Consider the following 8,254-nt stretch of genomic DNA (forward strand, 5'->3'; position numbering starts at 1 on the left):
AGTACCTATTGATTAAAGTCCTTGTGTAAATGTCAGTAATCTTTTCTCAGGTCGCCCTCCAGAGAGAGCAACGCTTTGCTTTCACGTCAGCCTTGCTTAACATTTCAGGGACCAGCTCAACCATTCTGGTACAAGGCCTCATCTCATAATCAGTATCATGTTGAATATGTACCCATGGACACAATTCCAGAAGAGTTTGAAACAATCAGTCCTTACGCTTTGGAAGCCTAATCTTGAAAAGGGAAGCTGATGGGTATAATGTGGGGAGGGAAAGAGAGAGAACCCCATTCCTGCTCCTGACTCGATGCATGACCCTGGAAAAGTATTATGCTCTGTGAACTCATCCTCGATCATCACTAAAATGGGAATAACAATACCTTCCTCACAGAGGTCTGATAGAAAAAAAAAAAAAAAAAAAGGAGAAAATCTATAGAAACATCTGGCATATTGTAGAGCTAGAAAAACAGTACTGCCCACTCCTCCTTTTCATGAAAGAGATGACTTTAAATAAATCAGTGAGCTTATCTGTCATAGGATGTAGCCAGGGAAGAGAAAAGCACACACATTTACCTGATGCCTGAGCTTTTGGTGTCATTTTTGTGTTGCGGGGTGAATTACGAGAGGAATTTTGAGAAAGAAAAGAAAATAATTTGCTTTGATTCCAGATGATTTCCTGTCCCCTTCTTTTACCTCTGGTTTGATATTGGAGCAGCATTTTCCAACCGTGCCTCAGATAAAAAACCACATACGGGCGCAAAACAATAAAAGGTCTTCTGGACAGAAGCCTGGCTTTAGGAGAACAGTGCCCACGTTGAACCATAGGACCTTAAGCGAGTCCCTTCCCCTGTACTGATCTCAGTGTTAACACAGAAGAATGCTCAATACAGAAACAGTGGTTCCGGGGTGTGGGTATGGTCCTAGGTGCCTTTAGTTGCAGGATGCATGTTCTTTAAAAAGCAGTTTCCTTTCTCTGAGTCTCACCTTTTCTCATGTTAAGTGGGATTGGGTTAGTATCTGCTCCTTACAGTTATGGTGATGATTAAATGGAACACTATACTGAAAGCACTCAGAGCAATAGCACCCACAGTGCTGAATACATGTTTGCAATATTCATTGTAATTACCATCACTCCTCCAGCCAGCCAAAAGGAGAGTCCTGTGGGTGGAATTAGCATTGCCAGGAAACGTAATTGTTCTGTGGTGCTGTAATTTCATCACTGTTGGGAGCAGACTGGTTGACATACAGATTAAAGGGAGACCGTAGAAAGCAAATGAGCAGGACTAGATATATACTTATTTCATACGAAATGGGTGTGGCATTTTCATGGGTGTAGATTAAGATGCATGGCTCAAGAAACGGGATATGCACAGCTCTAAAGCTTCAATAAAAAATTAAAGTTAGGAGTTCTCGTCGTGGCACAGCAGAAACAAATATGACTAGGAATCATGAGGTTACAGGTTTGATCCCTGGCCTCGTGCAGTGGGTTAACGATCCAGCATTGCCGTGAGCTGTGGTATAGGTCACAGACGAGGCTCTGTTCCCGTGTTGCTTGGCTGTGGTGTAGGACGGCAGCTGTAGCTCAGACTGGACCCCTAGTCTGGGAACCTCCATATGCCATGAGTGTGGCCCTAAAAAGTAAAAAAAAAAAAAAAAAATCAAAGTTAAAATAATGGATGCATGTCATTGTACATTCTTACAAACCCGAAGAATATATAACACCTAGAGTGAACCCTAATGTCAATTATGGACTTTGGGTGATTATGATATATCAATGTAGGCTCATTAATGGTGGCAGAGGTACAACTCTGGTGCAAGATGTTGATAATAGGGGAGGCTATGCCTGTGTGGGAGGAGGGAAACATCTGTACCTTCCCCTCAATTTTACTGTATAACTAAAACTTTAAAATAATAGTCTTTTTTAAAAATCAAAGTACTTTCCTTATACCAAGTGATTTAATAGTATTTGCAAAAATTAGCAGGACAGTAATAACATACAAACTGCATATATGCTATCACAGATCTATGAAATATCAATGTAACAGGTATACAGTGTATTTGCATATATGCAAGCAAGTTAAAAATAAGCCAATGGAACTCAGCAAAATGTTTTTTTCCTGTGATGTGGGATTGCTGATTATTGATGCTTTCATCTCTGTGGTTAACTGTATTTTAATCACTTAGTAAAATGAATAGTATCTATTACATTTATGATAAAAAAAACCTTCATCCCCTAAAAGCCTTGTTACTTATTAAATACACCAAATATATAAAATTTTATAAAGAGCTGCAAAATGGACACTTGTGTACCATACTATGAAGATTACAAACACTAACCTTGACAAATGCTTTGAGTCCATCCCCTTATTTCCCAGTCCTTCCCTCCCCTTCAGGTGTAACTAATAACTAGAATGAGGTGTTTATACTCTCCATAAATAGCTTTATACGTTTATATTTTTACTAGGAATAAGAGCATCCTCAAAAATGTTATACACACACACACATACTTATTTCATACTGTAGTTGCCCTTGTCTTCCATTTGACAACTTGATTTAATATTACAAGTTTCAGATGTATATATAACCTAAATCTTATAAGTCTAGGGTATTCATTTTTTTCTGCTATGTAATATTCCACTGTAAGAGTGAATCACAACATATTTTTTGGACCACTATTGATGGACATTTTATTCTTTCCTACAGTTTTGCTCTCACAACCAGTTCTGAAATGAGCATTATCATAGATGATTGTATCTGCCCAAATGCTGGATATTCTCTAGTTCTGTGCTACCCAAAGTGTGATCCATAGAATAGTAGTTGAACATTGCATGGTGAATTAGGGTTCTCCAGAGAAACAGAGCCGATAATGTGTGTGTGTGTGTGTGTGTGTGTGTGTGTGTGTGTGTGTGTGTGTTTTCTTTTTCTTTTTTTCTTTTTTGGCCGCCTTGTGGAATATGGAATTCCTGGACCAGGGATCAGATCCAGTCTGCACTTGTGACCTACACCACAGCTGCAGCAATGCGGGATCCTTAACCTGCTGTGCCCGGCTGGCATCGAACCTGCATCCCAGTGCTCCAGAGATACTGCTGATCCTGTTTTGCCACACTGGGGACTCTGTATTTCCTTTTTTCTTTCAGTTTTATTGAGACATAATTGACATACAACATGGTATAAATTTAAGGTGTACAGCATAATGACTCCACTTAACATATATTGTGAGGAGTTCCCATCGTGGTGCAGTGGTTAACGAATTCGACTAGGAACCATGAGGTTGCGGGTTCGATCCCTGGCCTTGCTCAGTGGGTTAAGGATCCAGCATTGCCGTGAGCTGTGGTGTAGGTTGTAGACACGGCTCGGATCCCACGTTGCTGTGGCTCAGGCATAGGCTGGCAGCTACAGCTCCGATTCGACCCCTAGCCTGGGAACCTCTGTATGCCGCGGGAGCGGCCCAAGAAATGGCAAAAAGACAAAAAACAAAACAAAACAAACAAAAAGCATATATTGTGAAATGATCACCACAGTAAGCTTATTTAACATCCATCCTCTCATACAGATACTTTTTTAAAAAGCAGTTTTTTTCCCCTTGTGATGAGAACTTTCTGAATCTAATCTCTTAGCAACTTTCTAATATACCATATAGCAGTTTTAACTATTGTCATCATGTTGTACCTGACATTCCTGGGTATTTATTAATCTTATAAGTGGAAGTTTGTACTTTTTGACAACCTTCATCCAATGCCCCCAACCTCTCAAACCTCATTTCTGGTAACCACAAATCTGGTCTCTTTTCTATGAGCTTTTTTAAAGATTCCACATGTAAGTGAGATCATACCGTATTTTTCTTTCTGTCTGACTTATTTCACTTAGCATAGTAATGCCCTCAATGTGTACCCATGTTGTAGCAAATGGCAGGATTTCCTTCTTTTTTAAGGCTGAATACACATTATACTTGTGTATGTATATACACATTTTCTTTTCCCATTCACCTAGTGATGGACACTTAGGTTATTTCCATGACTTGGCTATTGTAAATAATGCTGCAATGAATATGGAGATGCAGATATCTCTTTGATATCATGACTTTGGTTCCTATGGATATATGCCTGAAAGTGGAATTGCTGAGTCATATGGTAGTTCTATTTTTAATTTTTTGAGGAATCTTTATACTCTTTTCCACAGTTGCTGTGTCAATTTACAATCCCACCAGCCATGTACAAAGCATTTATTATCTCATCTTTTTTTTTTTTTTTTTTTAGGGCTGCATCCTCGGCATATGGAGGTTCCCAGGCTAGAGGCCAAATCGGAGCTACAACTGCTGGCCTCAGCTACAGCCACAGCAATGCAGGATCTGATATGCGTCTGCCACCTATACCACAGCTCGTGGCAATGCCAGATCCTTAACCCACTGAGAGAGGCCAGGGATCGAACCTGAAACCTCATGGTTCCTAGTCAGATTTGTTAATCATTGTGCTACAACAGGAACTCCATTATCTCATCTTTTTGACGATAGCCATTCTAACAGACATTGGCTGATGTCTCACTGCATAATGATTTGATTTGCATTTCCCTAATGATTAGTGATGTTGAACACCTTTTCATGTATCTCTTGGCCATCTGTATGACTTCTTCGTACAAATGCCTAATCAGGGCCTTTGTCATTTTTTTTTTGACTGTACCTGTGGCATGTGGAAGTTCCTGGGCTGGTGATCAGACCAGCACTACAGCTGCAGCAACGGTGGGTCCATGAGCTGCTACACCACATGGGAACCTCCTGTCCATTTGTGTGTGTGTGTGTGTGTGTGTGTGAAAAAATCTTTTTATTTTAAGAAAAAAAAAATAGTTAACAAAAAATCTAACAAGTTTCACTTAGCAAAATACACCTGAAAGTAAATCACAGTACAAAGAAAGTAAAGGCCTCTCCAATTCCTACATTATTAGTAATGTGTCTCAACTTTCAAAACTAACTTTTAAAAAGCTTAAACTAAGATTTTAAGTGAAAATGAACAAACATGAGAAACATTCCTCTTTGAATCAAGGATCTAGCACCTCGAGATTTCCAAAAAGCATACCTCCTCAATGTGTTCATGGTGATGTGCTGTAAAAGATCCCCCAACAGTTCCCGTTGTGGCTCAGCAGGTTAAGAACCTGACTAGTATCCATGAGGATGTGGGTTCAATCCCTGGCCTCACCAGTGGGTTAAGGATCTGTCCGGCATTGCCATGAGCTGTGGCGTAGGTCGTAAATGTGGCTCAGATACTGCATTGCTGTGGCTGTGGTGTAGGCCGGCAGCTGCAGCTCTGATTCAACCCCTAGCCTGGAAACTTCCATATGCCACAGGTGCAGCCATAAAAAAATAATAATTAGGGAGTTCCCATCATGGCACAGCGGAAGTGAATCCAACTAGGAACCATGAGGTTCTATCCCTGGCCTCGCTCAGTGGGTTAAGAATCCAGCATTGCCATGAGCTGTGGTGTAGGTCACAGATGTGGCTCAGATCTGGCATTGCTATGGCTTTAGCCTAGGCTGGCAGCAACAGCTCCGATTTGACCCCTAGCCTGGGAACCTCCATATGCTATGGGTGGGGCCCTAACACATTTAAAACTACTTTAACTCAGATAACATCATTCCAGAAGTATACTACCAACATGTTAATTGAGAAAAGCCGAAAATAGTCTTAGTTTACTCAATATCATAGGCTAGAAGAAAGTTTGCACTAGAAAACATTGAAGAGGTAAGTTTTTAAAATCCAGATTTCACAAACTCATGGTGTAAAATGGGTCCCACAGCTTCCTCTAGAGTAACAACTGCCTTTCACTGCTTGTTGGCTGCCTGTGAAAACTTGATTGAAATAACTCAAAAGCTATGACAAAACTAGTCATATCTAACCATGCTGTTCTGCCACCATAGCCAGTCTCATAGCAGCCCCTCACAGACTGGATCTCAAGGCCACCATATGTGGACTGGGTTGGCACCCCCATGCCTTGGTATATGGCTGCTATACTCCTCGCTATATGGCTGCTATATGCCTCATTGCTGGCCCCTGTTGTGGAATTCAAGAAAAGTTCCATGTAACTTTGTTGCTTGTTGGCCCTGTGTTTGGATATGGCTGCCATGTCTTCTTCATGGATGGCAAACTCGCTTATCACTCTTCCATCAGGGCCAATCCCAGTATGGACTCTCACAGGGTTGAGTGAAGAGAAGAAGCTGTAAATGTCATTCTCAGTATAGCAGCCCCCTCAAGTGAATGCAGTGTCCAGTTGTGTTCTGGACAGTGAACTCACCATCTCCATACCTGTGGTCATATATCCCAGAGAGACAATAACTGAGGTCTCTTCCAAATAGGTTGCTAGTGAAGCTATAGCCATCACTGAGGCCACTGTACTCCTCATAGCCCCCAGAGCCTGCACAGTAGGCACCATATCTCACCCTCTTCAGGTCTGCTTGTTTGCTTGACAATGCCAATATACCTCCTGGCCCTGCCAAGTCAGTCATAGGGCCCTGGTCACTGCATGGACATAAACTTCAGAGGGGGATCTGAATATGACCTAACTTCTTCCCAACTACTCTTGAACACCTCAATATACCTGTGCCCTATTCTCTCCTTGCGGTCCCCTAGAGCTTTCTCAGCTAACTCCTGAGAGGTAAACTGCACAAAGGCTTCCCCTGTAATCTTGCCCTCTAGATCCATAGGCAATGTGATCCAAATTGGCATGATTTCCAACCCTGAGAAGAACTGAATGATTTTTTCCTTGGTGCATCCAAATAGGAGTCCTTGAAGCCACACAAAACCATCATTGGCATTGTCTGCACTCTTTGGACAACTGTGCTTCAACATCCAATCCATCTCAGTTCTGTGGGACTTGAACACCTCCGTGTACTGGTGTCCCATGCTTCCCCTCTCTTTTTTAAGGGCCATTTTTACATCATCTTCTGATCCAAGTTCAACAAAAATGTCATCAATTCTGCCCTCCTTCTCTAGTGCAGATAAAATGAATGCCCGCAGCCCCACCACGAATTGTGCAGTGGGAGAGGAAATTTTGCACATCCTCAAAAGAGCAGGACCAGGGCACACCACAGAGCTTGACTACAAAACCTTCACCTCTCCCAGGGCCCAATATCATGGACATTTGTCAAGGCAGACATCAAAAAAGCTTGGATGCAGGTTTTTGTGGCTTTAAGAGCAACGGGAGATGCCCACAGTCAGTGACACTCCAGGTAGGTAATGAATCGTCTGCTAAAGGGAGCAAAACTTATTTCTATCTTCTTCAAGCAAATATGGTTTACAGCCAGAGGACCCTCAATTCCACCCAACACTTAATGCAGAGGATTCCTGGGAAAGGCTAAGGGCATCACTGTCTGTTATTAACCTGAAATTCAAACTTTTTACACAGCAAAGGAAACCAAAAAGAAAACAAAAAGACAACTTACAGAATGGGAGAAAATAGTTTCAAAATGATGCAATGGACAAGGGCTTAATCTCTAGGATATACAAGCAACTTATACAACTCAATAGCAAAAAAGCCAACAACCCAATGGAAAAATAGGCAAAGGACCTGAATAGACATTTCTCCAAGGAAGATATACAGATGGCCAACAAGCACTTGAAACAATGCTCAACATCCCTGATTATTAGAGAAATGCAAATCAAAACTACCATGAGATACCAACTCACACCAGTCAGAATGGCCATCATTAATAAGTCCACAAAACCATCATTGGCATTGTCTGCACTCTTTGGACAAATGCTAGAGGGGGGTGCTGAGAAAAGGGAACCCTCCGGCACTGTTGGTGGGAATGTAAGCTGGTACAGCCACTATGGAGAACAGTGTGGAGGTAGCTTAGAAACCTATACATAGAACTACCACATGACCCAGCAATCCCACTCTTGGGCATATACCCAGACAAAACTTTCCTTAAAAAAGACACATGCACCCGCATGTTCACTGCAGCTCTATTCACAATAGCCAAGACATGGAAACAACCCAAATGTCCATGGACAGATGACTGGATTAGGAAGATGTGGTATATATACACAATAGGATACTACTCAGCCATAAAAAAGAACAACATAACACCATTTGTAGCAACATGGATGGAATTAGAAACTCTCATACTGAGTGAAATCAGTCAGAAAGAGAAAGACAAATACCGTATGATATCACTTATAACTGGAATCTAATATAAGGCACAAATGAACCTTTCCACAGAAAAGAAAATCATGGACTTGGAGAATGGACTTGTGGCTGCCCCGGGGGAG

General features: G+C 41.6%; 1 pseudogene; it reads right to left on the minus strand.

The window, feature by feature from the left end:
• Nucleotides 5,790-7,118, minus strand: LOC100621930 (annotated as a pseudogene).

The sequence above is a fragment of the Sus scrofa genome, chromosome X (genome assembly GCF_000003025.6).
Source record: "Sus scrofa isolate TJ Tabasco breed Duroc chromosome X, Sscrofa11.1, whole genome shotgun sequence".
NCBI classification, from domain to species: domain Eukaryota; kingdom Metazoa; phylum Chordata; class Mammalia; order Artiodactyla; family Suidae; genus Sus; species Sus scrofa.